This window comes from Cyanistes caeruleus, chromosome 23, assembly GCF_971803275.1.
Source record: "Cyanistes caeruleus chromosome 23, bCyaCae1.hap1.1, whole genome shotgun sequence".
Lineage (NCBI taxonomy): Eukaryota > Metazoa > Chordata > Aves > Passeriformes > Paridae > Cyanistes > Cyanistes caeruleus.
The window spans coordinates 481681-498005 of NC_141723.1; the positions used below are offsets into that span (position 1 = coordinate 481681).

General features: G+C 43.2%; 1 long non-coding RNA gene across 1 annotated transcript; it reads right to left on the reverse strand.

The window, feature by feature from the left end:
* Positions 1–13775: 13775 nt before the first annotated feature.
* On the reverse strand, positions 13776–15270 carry LOC147649450 (uncharacterized). The gene is made up of 2 exons (XR_015278917.1): positions 14574–15270; positions 13776–14121 (listed from the first exon to the last, which is right to left on the reverse strand). It is a non-coding gene; the product is annotated as an uncharacterized LOC147649450 (long non-coding RNA).
* Positions 15271–16325: the final 1055 nt, after the last annotated feature.

Consider the following 16325-nt stretch of genomic DNA (forward strand, 5'->3'; position numbering starts at 1 on the left):
TTGCTTTTCACTCTCAAGTGCTGCTGCAATTCACTGCTGTAGATGAACTTGCACTTAATTAACACAAGGACTAAAAAGGAGATAAAGGAGCTCTGGGACTCAATAAATAACAGAGCATATCAGAATTAACTCTAGCATTCCTGCATGCACAGGTAAGGCCAGGACTTTCATTGCCTAATGCTGAGGGAAGGACAGAGATGAAGGCCTGATCATGCCTATAAATAGATTAATTTCTTCTAAACAAGGAAAGAGCAAAACCTCAGCTACAGTGAGAAATCCTTTCTGGAGGTCCCAGCCAAATTTACCCGGCTGAGGAGCAAGCAGAAGACGGGCTGTGTGTGTGGAAGCCAGCCAAGGCAGGTTTTGGGGCTGGAAACACAGAGAGCCTCTCGCTTATTAAAAGTGCCTAATTTGGTTCCTTATGCTCTGTGTCATTCCTCGACCTTTCACAAAGTCATAGAATCCTCACCTGTGTAACAGCTCAGGAATCAATTTCATCACCAGAGCTGGAGAACTGTGCCATTCCCAGAAGTGTTTGTTGCCTGGGTTGCAGCAGTTGGGTATTTCAACATCAGCTGGGCGCCAGCAGCCAGCTCCAGGGGATTGGGAATGCTGCAGAGGACACTCTGCATTGACCGTGGCTTCAGCCCCAGCTCAGTCAGAACTGCTCAGAACACTGAAACCCTCAGAGCAACCCTGAACTAAAAGGATTGACCCTGAAGGATGACCTGGCTGCACCAGTGCCACTCTGTAACCAAATCTGTTACACTCTAGGTCGCTTAACAGCACTGAGGCAGCCGCAGGAATCTGCAATCCATCAGGATGTGCCAGTGTTCAGCTCCAGGCTCTGCCTCACTTCCCTTCCCTGCAACACAGAGATTTTTGGGTAATCCCAGCTCTATGCAGAGACAGGCCTCAACCCCAGCCTCAGCATCAGACAAACCAGCCAGTGAGGAACAGGGAGGAATCAGCCCTAATTCCATTACCATTCTCTGTAATTAGGATGTTAAAATACACATAGCTGTTAAGACCCTGGTGCCAATAGTTAAGCTCCAGAGCTCTGACTGTGTTATCAGTTCAAGGGGGGAGTAGGACATGGAGCAACTGGTATGTGTCCAGTGTGTCTGATTTCCTTATTTAAGGAGCACTCCCAAGTCCTTTAACTCAGTTGTCCCATTTTTCTGCCCATAGTCTCAGCTTTATGCTTGATCCTGAGCGGTTTTTCTTCTCACCATTACCATGCTGCCATGGATCTTAACAGCTGCTGGGAGCCTCAGGGCTGTCTCAGCTGGTAACTGAGCAGTGTCTTTCACTCAGTGCTTAACCCAGACTGCACAAATCCTCATCATGTCTGTTTGCAAGGCAGAATTGTTCTCATTAGCCTTCCACTCATTTCAACAACTTCTCGGGGTAGATAAAAGTTCCACTTTCCTTCTGGAGGAAACAACAGCAGCAATTGCAGAGTATCCTTAACACAGAAAAGAAAGGTTTCTAGACTCAGCCTGAAACCCTGCTCCCTGTCTGCCACCAATCTGCCATCAATATTTCTTCATATTCCAGAGATGCCCCTACTTAACTGCACTAATATTTTACCCTCAATTCTTCATGTCTTAGCTCCATTTTATGCTCTCACTTTGGGGCAACACCTTCCTTCCCCAGTTAGGACTTCATGTTTAGCTCTGAAAGTCTTCCTGATATAAGAAGGAGAAGAAAAAAAGAGAAATAAACAGAAGAAAAGCTCATCTTCCCCTTTCATAAGATGTCCAAGTCCTTGTACTTCCACCTGCAAGCAATAACTAGGGGTCTGTGCTGAGTGCCTTCTGCACTGTAAGAAGGGGACAGGACAGTCTAAGAGAGCTGTAATAGTTATGGTTGCTGGTTATATTGTGTTAATAGCTCAATGTTAATCTCAGCAATTGAAAACAAACTGTTTTAACTGTTAAAATAGGCAAGGCTAATGTAAAACAAGCTTTTATAGGTTATAATTGCACAATGTTGGCCTAGAAGGATGCCATCAAGAAAAGAAAAGTCTGAGCTCTTATAGTAAGGGCTTATTATTATAGATCATTCTTTATTTTCCAGAGCTCTTTTTTCTCAATTCTGAATTTCCCATGAATGTACTTTTTAGCACTGAAAAAAGAATGTTCTAAGACTTAGTTTCTGAAGTCTTTCTAGCTCACACGAAATTTCATTTTCATCAGCTACATAAGCAGGAAATTTCCTTATAAGCTACAAGAGCTGGGGAGCACTTGGAGACTTCTTAGTCTTAATTATTCTCTGTGTTCTATTCTGTGCTTTGTGTATTGAAGAAAATCGTGGTTTACCACAGCTGTAGTTCTAAGTTTGGAAGAATATTAATATAGAAGCATTAAAGTAGGTATGTACATTAACACATGGAAGAAGTGTCAAGGCTTATGGAAAGTCTTCTATTAAGAAGAGTAGAAAGAAATTACTCAGCTGCACCTAGAGAATAAATCAAAATACACAATTTTTCATATTAAGCCATATTTCTTTTCAACTTATTACTACTCCTTCATAGCCTGATAGTGATTAATAGTAATAAAGTAATTACAGTGAGATGTGTCTGCAGACCTGAGTGTGAAAACACCCATTCTTCCAGAATATTGGGAATGTGAACAGGATCCAGTTTAACAGATTATTCTTGTTCCATTGCCTGCAATGGGATTTTACTGATAGAGGATAAAGATCTGTCTTGTGATCCAGATAAGGCAAAGCTTGAGAATAATTACCAGCTAACTAGGTCTCCATGGTCCAACTGTTTTCTTGGCTGAATAAGTAACTGGTTAACAATAAAGACCTGCAACCTTGAGAAAAGTTGCTCCTTTCAACTTAGTGTGATTTTTAATTTATATTTTTAATATCTATACTAAAGGCAGGAAAATGACATCTTCATTCAGGCAAAGAATGGTGACTGGGGTTGTACTGGTAAGCCACAACTGACTAATGGGAAGGCAAAGAGCACGTTAAAGAGGTTTCTGTCCCTATTTGTTCTGAGCAGAACTGATATGAGATTTTCTCTGAGATGCTCCTGTGTGCAGGAGAACAAACAACTCTGCCATGTCCCGAAGAGCTCTCTGGGTCTGAGCACTTCAGGCAGAGAGCCTTTGTTCCCCTCTTGCCATTTGTCACTGCACACACAAGTAACAGGATGTGTGCTGCCTGGCCCATGGGCTGGGATAAATAGGGCTGGTTCTGTTTGGTTCCACAGGGCTTGGCCAGCTGACACTGAGAAGTACAGCTCTCCTGAACAAAGGTCCATGTGGGCAGCTGCTGCTTTCTGATCCCTCTGCAGAGATTTCTGAGGGTGATGTGCACCTGAGCAGGAGCAGAGTGGGTAAAGGTGAGTGTTCCTGGGCTGGTGGTGGTTGTGAATGTTACCCCTTTGTGTGTCACAAACACACATTTTCAGCTGTAAAATGAGCATGCAAACAGAAGAGGATAACAATCACAGACTCACAGAATGCTGGGTTGGAAGGAACCTGAAAGTTCACCTTGTTCCACCCCCTTTCATTGGCATAGAACCTTCCAGTGTTACCAAAAACCAGACTGATCAGAAGTCCTGGACTCCCTGTGACCTTTCCACATCACACTGCAAACATGGAGAACATCTTGCAGGTCTGAGTGACAATAATCCATCTTCCCTAACAGTCTGCAGTGGAATCTCCAGAGCCTTGTTCCCCACTGGGGATGGATTCACTGTATTAGTAGAGGAAGGCCAGCAGAGCTTCATTATTTTATCAATACAGTTATCCAGTCCCTGTTTTGGGAACATGCTCCCAGGGGGAGTAGGTGCTGACAGCCCGTCTGAAGCACAATGACCCGGTCATTGACTGCTGAGCTTCAGAAGTCTGTTTGTCCAACTCAGGGCCGTGTGTACAGTAGAATAGACAGCGGCATAGGAACCCAGATGCTGGCTGGAGAGGCAAGAAAACAAATGTGCCTTTGGTGAGCTTCAGATGCCATCCAATCCATGTTCAAACACCCAGACGGGTTGCTGTGTTCTCAGAACCAACTGACCCTCCCTTTGCAAGTGTTAGGTCACAGACACACGGGTTACTCATGTTAAAAGACAGGCAACACAACTCTTCCATAAAAGTCCACAAGACAGACACTTTAACCCCTGTAATCCCTTCCTGTGGTGTATGTGACGCCACATAGATTTATTAATTAAATCCTCTTATCTGGTGGCCACTGTCAATTAACTGTTTCCTTGTAATGTGCATAACGAGACCTCATTCATTAGCAAATGTTTCCATTACATTTAAGGCTGTCAGTGTCTCTGAGCAGTTCTCTTCCCCAAAAAGAGGTACAGAATCGGTTGTGGGTGAAGGAAGGGGAGAGAGAAGTAAAAACCAGGAGGGACAGATAATGAATCTGTTGCTAAACTGAACAATTAATAAATGTATTTATTAATTTATATATTTATATTTTATATATAATTTATATATTTACTAATAAATGCTGTGCTCTGGGAAGGCACAGTGCTGTCTGCAAAGAACTCTGTTTCAGGAGATGGATGCAATTCTTACTGTGCCACTTACCAGCACTGTGGCCCCAGGAAAGTGGCAGTACACCTTCTTTGTTGCTGTTCTCTGCTTTGACAGCTCTCTGGAGAACTCTGTATACAGCTGGAAAGGAACAACCTCACATGCAGAGCCTACATCTTGATCAATGCCTCTGGAATGGGCTCTCACTGAAAAATATGACCCAATAATTCATTGCAAAATGTGCTGACACTCTGCTAAAAGTACCAGCTCCCTGAGTTCTGTTACCAGAAATAGTCAGATCTCTGCCTGATAAACTCTACTGAGAAACTGAAGTACCAAAAGACTGAACAAAAAAAGCTTCTTTCAGGAAGTATCTGTAATAATAAAATCTTAATTATTTTAATGAAAATTTAATAATTTTAAATTAAAATTTAAATCGAATTTAATTTTAATTTAATTTAATTTTAATGATGATTTTCATAGTGATTTTAAATGAGTACTAAAAGTCCCTTCATACCTGACATGATGTTTAGATCACTGGATTTTGGTAAAATGGATCTACTCTAATGGAGCTGTCAGCTATGCTGAAGATGGAGCTTCAGTTCCACCTTCTGGCAAAATTTGCAGTTGCAAGTCTCTTTTAAAAACAGGATTTAAATTATAAATATATATTTTCAATTAATCCAAAGCTGGGTTAGGGCTCATTCTGAATAAAGCTCAAAGGTAAGTATGTCAGACAAATCACAAAGTCTGCCTGTCAAGGAAAAAAGTAATCAAAGCATATAGGGAGATAATGACAAATAGTCAAAGAAATGATACTCAGCCTTGGCTGATTTAGCCTTGAGAACAACATTATTAGTGCTGCAGTGTTTTTAGGTCTTTGTACAGTGATCTCAAGGCATTAAATTTATTACACTGGCAAAAAGAAGGAAAACCTCTTGTAAAGATTCATTCGCTGCCAGAGAGCCTGGAAAAAGATGGGAGTGGAAATTTGGCTGTCAGGCTGAGAAGGTCCAGGCTCGTGTCCCTGTGCTGCTGGAGTGCTGCAGCATGGTGTTGGATGCCAGCACTGGGGAGTGGCATTGGCAGCAAATGCTGAGAGAACCCCACAGCAAAGATCCAAGTCAGATGTTCCCCTTCTCCCAGGTCCTTTGCAGCCAGACTGAGGGAGCTGTTACTGTGCAGCATATGGAAGAGGCAATCTTATCGAATCAAAATCACTGTGAAAAAGAGACAATGCCATCTGGCTTCTTGGGAGAGAGCTGGAGACCATGCTGGCATACCTCAGGCAGGCTGTGCACTCATCCTTCCCCACACACTCCTGGGACATTTCTAATCATAACTGTGAATGCATCCCACAGGGCCTTTCTGGGATCAGGTTCCCCTCTACAAGTGTCCAATCCTATGTTTGGAGGCAGCAGAGCTCCCACTAACCTCCATTGAAACATAGCCTGCCTTGCTGCCATCAGAGCTGCTATTTCATGGAGGGCCCATTTATAAAGATTTTAATAGAACATAATTTAGACTTTCAGAGTATCATCATATTTATTCAAAGCTGCAATTTTTTAGGAAGTCAGCAAAAGACAGGCAAGGATGAAATGATGTATTCAGTGTCCTGTCTTCTGGATTTTTCTAGAGAAACGTGTATATAATCAATTATGGAGAGAAAAAAATAGCATTACTTTTAAGAAGCCCACTTTTCTGCCTTTTTAGTGTTGGTGTGTTCACACAATTCAGCCTGGATTGAAGTGATAACAAGTAACTCAGCACATGGCACTGTCTGCTCAGTTTATTATCGTGCATTCCTATCTGACTATCTAATCTAAGATGCTTTTAAAGAACCCATCACCAAAATATTTAAGTGCTGCCACAGGATCTAATTACTAATCTTCAGGAAGAAACACTGGCTTTGCTGCAGATTTAGAATAAACCCCCCTTAAATCTTTCTGAAGGTTGAAAAGCAAACGTGTATAAAACTGCCTTTCCTTGTTCATGTCTGGGAACACTGGATGCAGGATGCAACATAGAACTATTGTTTTATCAGAAACTGAGGTGTTGTTTCATACTGCATGAGACCATGGGTCATTAAACCTGAGCTGTACCACAGCCAAGGAATGCTTTACATTGGCCTGTGTTCTTCATCACTCTCTTTATTGGCTGGCTTTTCTTTGAGCTTGTTTCCACAGCATTTGAGTGCTCTGCAAGTAGATGTGGATTCATTCTCCCAGCACCTACAGTCAGTAAACATTATTTTTTTTTTTTTTTTCACATGTGGGGAATTGGAGGCAAAGATCAATGATGAGATTTGTCTAGGGAAATAAGAGTGATTTTCACGGCAGCATTCCAAGTGTAACCAGATGTCTTGTGTCATAGTCCTTCCCTGCAGGAGCTCTGCGCATCTAAATAGAGCATTTCCCCTTGTCTCCTGACAAGCCAAGGACAGGTTCACCAGCTGAACCAAATAAAAATCACAGCCAAAGTCTGCATCCTTCTGGTCAAAGAAGTTATGAAAACACTTAAGGTGCAATAGGCTCACAGTAACAGTGTTGGATAGAGACGTGTCCTGGGGTGATTGTGATGTTAAATTGTATCCCCATTCATCTACCTAGCCCAGAAATAGGTTCTGTATCCTTAAAACTTCATCTGAGAGTAAAAGTGAGTGGAGAAGAAGCACCAAGTCTGTTATCAGACTGCACTTGCTCCCCCCGCATCAGGAGTTTTGACTACAGCACAGACAGACAACAAGACACAAATCGCCTTGGCTTTCCAACTAGCCGGAGCAGAGAGGTCTTCCTGGACTGTTTTCTTTCCCTTTTTCTGAAACGAATCGAACCTGCTCTGGACTGGGGACTCGAGGGAGCACCGGGAGCTTGCACCCGTGAACTACCGGGAGCCCAGCCTGGGCAGTGGCATTTTCCAGCGCCAGAGGGACTGATAACAGAGCCAACACCCCCAGGAAAGAGACCCTCTGAAGTTCCTCATCTCTGCTGAAGGGCGAGAGGTTTTGTAATTTGATATCGTTCATTCTTGTGCTGGGTAGTGCTGTGCCTGTGAAATAAACAGGTTTTTTCCAGTTCTCTCAGAGAAATCTCTTCCCGAATCGGTTGGGGGGTGGGAGAAAGGGGCCACATGGGTTTGCTTCTCAGGGGGGGCCCTTTGGAGGTTTTCTCCCAAATTTGCCCTAAACCAGGACAAGACCTACCATAGAAAATTGGGGAATAGATAGGGAATGAGCCTGGGATGAGTATTTTATACTTGTTATAGAAACCATCTTGTTTAAATCTAGGTCATTTCTTCCTTCTGTTCCTAAGTCATTACCAGCCTTATCTTCAGTTCCTGCCCATCATAAATATCAGGACTATCCTGCATATATCCATGTTTCTGGATAGTTCTTCATCACAGACAGAAACAGCCTCATGAATCACACTCTTGTGTCCCAGAAAAAGACACTAATGGTCTTCCCTCCAATTAATTCCACAGAGGACTCAGTTCTGTTTGATTTCCATCAGTCAAAGTATGACTTTCATAAAAGCACTGGAAAACACTGAGTGGGCACAGGCTGATTTAGGGCTTGGGAGGACAGGTCAGTTTGTAGCAGTACATTTGAGCTGTACTTAGAGCCAATTCCATTGTAACTGACCCCAGCACTGTGGTGTTACTGGTATCACTGTGTTTCTTAAAAAACGTCCACAGGGCTACCCAGGCTCATGGAACAACCACCAGCGACTTCCTTACATGGACAAAAGTGTAGACAGCGTGTTCTGAACTTTCTCAGCCCGGCCTTTTCTTCTCCTTTTTTCCAGTCACCTTCCTACCAAGCAATGGCAGCACATACATGGAGTCAAGGCATGTACCATAGAGTTATCCACTGGCTCAGTGCAGATGTCCTTGGACTGCTCTGGTTGGTGATTCTGAGGTGAAACAGCATCTTTAGAAAACCATCCACAAAGCCTTCATGTGATGGCACCTGTAACAGGTAATTCACACATCTGCTGAGATGAGTGTGCCACTGCAACTTTGAAATTTTATATCTAATTTGAATGCATTCAGCTCTAGCATCTAAGTACTGATTTAATAAGATTGTTTGGCATTTTATTTGCAATGTGCCAACTTTTACTTATTCTTTTGCTTTGTAGTGCATTTAGTTGTTTTTTTTAAAGTGCTTTTACTAGGCTGGCACCCAGTTGGGATGAACATCATTAGTGCGGGATGTGCAATAAAAATATGCAATAAAAATGGTCCCTTTCACCAAGATTTTACACTCCAACGTTATTCCTTTTCTCTGGGGCACTCTCACAGATGATGAAGCCCCTTTCCTCCACTGCCGCCTCCTGGGCAGAAGTCAGACGGAACACTGTTACCCTGCACACACCTTGGGAAAGCTGCCTGCCTGCTTCATACTGGGTGCTTTGCATGGTAAAGTGAAGGGGCTGGAATGAGCACCAGTAACACTCCTCTTCCTTCCTATATTCTCCCATAATTATAGCACTTGTTACATTTGTTACTTTAAAGCCACTATGTTGAAGTGTCCTTCCTTTTGTTCTTTCTCACCTATAGAATTTTTCCCCATTAGTTGCAAGGAAACCTGATTGCTGGTACTTCTTGGGTGCTTGAGAACACAGAGTTTGTCTGAGAGGGCCGGGGGCGGTTTTTTTTCTTTTTCTTTTTCTTTTTCTTTTTCTTTTTCTTTTTCTTTTTCTTTTTCTTTTTCTTTTTCTTTTTCTTTTTCTTTTTCTTTTTCTTTTTTTCTTTTTTTCTTTTTCTTTTTTTCTTTTTCTTTTTTTTTTTCTGCTTCTGCTGCTGCTTTTTCTTCTGCTGCTGCTTCTGGTCTTCTGCTTCTGCGGGCCCCATTCGCCCTGTCCTGCCGGGACATGTGGCAGTGCCAGCCACCGCCGCAGAGCTGCTGATCCACCTCAGCCACCGGGCTGGGATCTCAGCTCATCCCTGCTGTTCCAGCTGAGTGTTCATCACAGAGCCCTGCAGGAGCACCGGCACTGCCCGCCCGAGGGGGTTTGTGAAGCAAAGCCTCTCCTCCATCCCTTCCCGACTGGGCCAAGAAGGCTGTCACGGGCTCCCTGGTTCTGTTTTTAATGCTGTAGTTATTGTTGTTCGTTTGCCTTGTTATACATCCTAGTAAAGAACTGTTATTTCTATCCCTAGATCTCTGTCTGAGAGCCCCTTGATTTCAAAATTCTAATAATTCAGAGGGAGGGGGTTTATATTTTTCATTCCAAGGGAGACTCCTGCCCTCCCTAGCAGACACCTGTCTTCCAAACCGAGACACACTAAAATGTAAACTAGTCTCAGCCTAGAATTATTCATGCTTGGAAGGACAAAAGAATTTTAATGACACTGGGAATGAGTGCATAAAGTATCATTAAAAAAAAAAAAAAAAAGAAAAATCAAACATGCAAAGCTTAAGAAATCACTTAAACCCAGCACTAAGAGGGAGATGAGGAGATGGTTTTGTCCTAAAGGTGGGGAAACAGAGAAGTGCGTGTAGCCAGTACCAGAGTGGCCTTCAGCTCCTGAGTTTGAGGTTCCCAGAGGTGAGCCCCTCTGACTTCTGAATCCTTCCCCACTCAGAGGTCGTTCAGAATGCCAAGCCCACGATCTTTCTTTAAAGGCACTCTCCTGCTCCATGAGCCTCACCCACTGTCCCACCTTTGCTCTCCTGCCACGCCAGCGTCTGACCCCAGCTCTAACTCCAGCTAACCGGAGTTATCAGAGGTATCAGCAGGAGTGAAGGAGAGCTGGGATGGGGCTAGATGCCGAGTGCCAAAAAGATAGGGAACAGCAGGGGGAGGTATTAGGCCATGAAAACCAAGAATATGCGGCTAACCTGGAGAAATTTCTTCCTTGTGCTGCTAGACAAGAGAATCACTAAGGTCACTTTGGTCTGCATGTCTCCACTATGGGACACAGTGGGCCCTAAAGAAAAGTGTGCATAAGGAAAAGGGTTTACAGGTGACAGGCAGAGACAACCCTTTGTGCCCTGCTCAACTGCACAGCTGTGCACACCTGTGAGCTCATGGAACAGAGGCACTGGAGGGACAGTGAAATGTTTTGCCCTGTGGGTGTATTTCTAAGTGCTGCTGACCTCTCATGTCTTAGGGAGAAAGGCAGGGATGTCATGTGCATCTCAGGAAGAGGATGTGCTCTCACCCTCCCAAGACATGGGTGCTCTCAACAACCAGAGGTTCCAAAGAACACATCTGGAATCACTTTTAGCAGCATCTGGAAGCTGTCATGAGCTGCAGTGAGACACAGTTGTTAATTGTTCCACATCCTTTGCCACTGTGAAGTTGTCAGTGGCCATTCAACCTCCTCGGCACAGATCCCAGCACACCAGCCCTGGGTGCTGCTTGCCACATGGCACACTTGTGATGGCACAGGAGCATCAGCTTCGCCTTCACTGCCCTGATGTGTCCAGCACAAGGAAACAACCACGGCAAGTTTACTGTTACAACAAAAGGAATGAAATGAAAAGGAAAAACTCCTACATACTGAAAGAGCCTAGAACAGCACTCTAACAGAATCAGAATATGAGCTGGAAAGGACCCACAAGGATAATCAGATCCAACTCTTAGCCCTGCACAGGACATCCCTAAGAATCAGAGAATTAATCTATGAGAGGCGAGAAAGGTTCAGTTGCAATTTATCTCAACACCAGACACAAATGAAAATTTCATTCCCAGCATCAATCCATTCTTTCATGAGAAATCCATGAAGAAATCAATTTCCAGCAGCTGTATGGCTAACATTCTCTTGTGAGAAATGCTGGAAGAGGTAAGGAGTATGAAGGTCAGACTGCTATTTCATCATTATATTCTCAGTATATTCTCTTGTGCTCTCTTACCAATACAGAACAAAATGGATTTTTCATGGAAGATGCTCCTTTTTTTTTTAACCTATTTAGCAACACCTTTGCTCCTGGCAGCAAAGGAGTTAAGCAGTCTGTGCTGTGCATTTTACTCACAGCACAAAGGGAGAGGGCTAAGGAATCTTGTTGATTACCCCAGTGCTGAACTTTAAAAGCTTTTAAAGCTGAACTTCCTCTGTAATCGTTTGCACCTTCCCTTTCTGCCTCCAGCAATGCCTCTGAGGTCAGTGTCTTGACCCTTGGTGGATGGGATTAGGGCAGGAGGGAGGCTGATGCCTACCCTCAGTTGACTGTTTCAGAGTGGGATGGTGCTCCCTGTGCTAACAGGAAGCAGAGAAACGTGAGAAAAAATGGAATAAAAATAATAGAAACCAAACAAGGATGTTGAAAAGTTCTGAGGCAAAGAGGAAACATGAAAGTACGTGGGATACAAAAGGACGGAGTGCACTGACACAGCAGTGGCTCCCAGGGCATGAATGAGATGTATGGAAAATGCAAAGGAATGACAGAGAAATCACTTAACCAGGACCAAATTCCAAAGGATACATCTAAGAGTTCAGCTCATGCTGCAATAAACAGCCAGATGGCTGCATATCTCAGAAAGACACTGCTGGGAAAGGAAATGGAGAGGGAAAGATGGGGCGAGAAAGGTCAACTACACATGACTCTTCCATTCCCAGTGAAAGAGAAAAAGGAAATGTAGATTAAGAGGTGTCTTCGCAGCCCCAGCACTGGCTGAGCCAGTACAGGAGGCAGAAGAAGCCAAAGAATGTCTTTGAACCTCTTGTGCTCACATATTTTTTCCTGCCCTCTTCCTTCTCATTCTCCCCCACCATTCAAGCTCTCTATTCCCTGCACAGCAGCCATTTCTCCATTCCTGACAGTCCCTCTGCAATTTTTCAGAGGCCCAGAGCAAGGGCTGGTTTCTGGTACCCTGAGCTGTGTGACAGGCTCGTGTCCTGACTTCTTTTGGAGCTCTTGAGCAGAATCTGTCTCAGATCACCCAGGGGAAGCAGTAAGACAAGACTTTATTCTCACAAAAGGTGCTCTCTGCCATCCCCAAAGATCCACAGGATCTCCCAGACTCATCTTCACCATAAAAACAGGAAAGAATGGTTCCTCTGTTAATACAGCAATGCAGGCTGGAGTTCCCACACCAGAACAGTTATGGAAAATAACGTGAATTTCAGATTGCATCAATTAGCTCAAAAGCAGGACATCTTCTTGTAGTTATCTGTGTGATCACTGTGTGATCTTGCATAAGTCATCCACTCAGTTTCCTCAGCTCTGAAACAGAAGAATGCTGACCTTGCTTTGTACAGGAGCCCAAGATTTTGTATTGAAAAGAGGAAAACAGTTTAAAGAAGAAGCATTATTGAATGGATCAGGTGCTATTAATGCTTCTCTAAACAACGTTTTAAAAGCTTTGGTCCTTCAAGCAGTCATGAAGGTAAGAAACATCAGTGAATTTGTTTTTGTTGTTTGGTTTGACTGGGCTTCTTTTCTGGCTTGGGCTGTAGTGTTCCACAGTGAATATAGATTATTTTATCCTATTCAGCTAGGATGCATCAAAGACAAGCTCCCACTGAAGGCAGAGAGATAAGAATGTTCTTGATGCATCATTTAGTGGTTCAAAGACAGCCCTGGCCCACAGGGTGAAGAGCAGCAGCAGGAAAGGCAAAACCTGGTACCTCAGACAACTGGCAAAACAAAAGCAAATAAAACAGAAAAACCCCACAATATTGTTCTGTTCTGCTTTGATAAAGCTCCTTTTCATTGAATATTACTATATTACCTGTACTCAGTTGTACAGGTACAACTGTACAATTGAGTCTTCAATTAAAATTAAATTACTCTGGAAAATGAGGGAGCTGAGTTACACAGAAAAAGCCTTTCTAAAAGGCAGAAAGTTTGGACATTAAATCAATGTTAAGCAGGTTCTTTTACTTCTCTCTGCAGCTGGAAGGAGTCTCACGTGGAATAAATCCAGACAGCTGAGTGTCCCACATACATGTAGAGAGTCCAAGCATTCCTGGGGAACCCGTTCAGGATGTGCAGCCTTAGATCTCCTCTCCACCACTGAGCTGCCAGACTGCCCTGAACCCAGACCAAGGGGGACTGGAGCAGCTCATGGAATGGAAAGTAGTAGGAGCAGTATGGTATTATTGGGGGATTCCTGGAGGAAACAGTACCAGAAGCCATTCCTCATGACCTATTCCCATTCCAGCTGTAAAGGGCTGACAGTTTGTTCTGCCCAGGAGTACAAAACTGTCGAGATGTGATCTTGTCATGGTTTTAAAGCAGTGACTAAAAAATCACTAGAAAACTTACTTATTTCTTGCTGTGAGATATGGATTAGAACAAGAGCAAAACAGGCTTAAAACTTAAAAGAAATGAAGAAAGTTTATTCACAAAAACTACAAGAATAAGAAACCAGAATAAAACTTCCAGAAACCCTTTTTTCCCCCAATTACCCAACCATTCCCTTGTTCACATGACAACATAGAGACTAAAAAACTTTGGTGGTTAAAACAGTCCAAATTTTTGAAATAGTCCTTTCATCAGTCTTTGTAGAGAAAAAGTCCTCTTCTGCTAATCTATGGAGTTTTTCACAGGAAAACATTTTCTTCATGGCTTTCTATTTCTCTGATGCCAGCTGCCCGGAAATTCTGCCAGCAGTTCACTCCTCCCATTTCACATCACTCTGAGGTGTGTTATGGGTCAATGAGTCTAGGGATGTAATTTTTAAGGATGAGTTATTCAGAGGCAAAAGCTCTCTTCATCTGTTTTTGTGAGCCTCTCTGGAAACAGAAGTTTTCTCTTTGCCTCTTAAAGGCCACAAATCTTCAACTATTACCTCTCTTTTTCTGTTCCAGCATCTCACAGGATCAAAACTACTTCACCATTTGCTTAAAATCCACACTTTGAAACACTCCATTCCTCCCTATATACTCTGTCATGAATTAAAGGAGTTTTTTCAGAACACTATTGTCCATCTCCATAACTTTAACAGAAAAATATTTCAGCTTATAAAGCATCTCCTTATTCTCTACCTCTTCTGAAGCTTAATTCCTTTCTTCACTGTCTTTGATAGTTTACGGTGTCTCTTTACATGTTGATCACTCTCTCTCTTCCCCTCTCTCTGGGAAAAATAAAAAAATAAAAAAATCTGCAAGTCTCACCTGGGTAGTAAAAGAATTAAAGTCTTGCTCAAGCTGCAGGTGTTCATGGTGTCAGGTTTCAGTTCAGCGGCAGAAACCGCAGCCGAGCCGGGAACCGGCCTGGCCTGGCCTGGCCCCGCTCCCCACCCTCCGCGGCCTTGTCCAGCCTGGTTGTGGGGGAGAAGGCTGAACCGGAGCCCTGTTACCTCTTCAGAAGCTGGAAACCAAAGAGAACAAGAAATTCCTGGACTTACATCTTAAGGTGCTGTTCACAGGTTGATCTCACTTTTCAACCATCAAAACCACCGTCAGTTCTCAGAAATAGTTAGTTATTGGCCCCGAGAAAAAACTCCCATCAGCCTCCAGCAGTTTCAACTTCCCTAGCTCTCAAAGCTAATCTTAAAGGTGCAGAACTTAATATATAACATAAACCAGGTGTTTGGGGATACCAGTATCATAAAGTCACCCCAGGACAGACCTGTGAGCAAAGACTCTTGAGTGGAGTGAGACACAAAAAGCAGATTGCACTCCATCCACCACTCTGGAAGGTTAATACACCAGGCTGATTTATCCAAGCTTTAAAAAATGTAATATTCATTAAAGGGAAAACTAGACTGGTTTTGCTTTCTTTCTGTTTCTTCTGTATGCCAACTACTTCAGGTTGAATAAGGAATTATTTCTTCTAAGCTTTTAATTTTAGCATCACTGTTTGTAAATTATTTTTCCTGTTATGTGTTTGCTTTAGAAGGATATTAAAGTCTGCTGTGAGGAAGATCTTGGTAGTGCTTCTGTTCCTAGGTGCCTGACTGACAGGGTGCAGCACTTTGAGAAGTCAGCATTTTTAGGGCTGTGTGCTTTTATCGCTTTAGAACCTGCTGACTAAACAGGGGAGTAAAGAGATTAGGCTGGAGGGGCTGGCTCAGGCAGGAGGGAGACAACAGACTTCTACAACACCTTGCTAAAGGATCCCTTTTACACTAAGACTGCTAATAATGCTGCAGATGCTTTCCCCCACCATGAGCATGAGCTGAATATTAATAGAATGATTTAATGAATAAAATAGTAAACCAGATCCTGCAAATTTTATAGATCATCTTTACTAAGTCACCATGTGGTAACTCATCCATAGAAAACTAATTTGCTTTGTCTTTAGAGGCCGTGTTTCTCTGGTGACTCACGTGACCTACCCAGCATCTCCTCATGGGGATTTCTGTGTCTCTGAACACCCTCACAGTGGGAAAATCAATGGCTGAATCCTGGGACACAAGCCTTGGCCACCACTCTCATTTCCTCTCAGATCACTCCTGACACCTTGAGGAGCAGGAGGCCTTTTTCTCTGAGTGGCTCAGATTCCAGAGCCCTGAAGCAATAGAAATTGAAACACACTGTCCAGAAAGATTTAATAAAATATTCTTTCAGCCACAAAGATGGGCACTAAGCTATTCCCCTTTGCCTAGCAGCATTCCTTGTCTGACAGGCAATCAGAGTCCAGAAGAGCCAGAACACAGGAAAGAGAACAATTCTCCAGAGTCAAAATAATTGCAGCATAAGAAAGCATTTGCATTTCTGGGCTATTGCAGTAACTGAGATAAATGTACATCTCTACTTGACACAGCACTTGCAATATCTCAGCCCAGGGTAAGCAGGAATTCAATTGAATTTGCCCTAACTTCCTCCCCACTCCTGCTTTTGAAGCCAGAAATCCCTACCTGCACCATCAAAATAGATGAAGATTTAACTGTATTTTTGGTGGAATTTTCCTTGACTCACTTA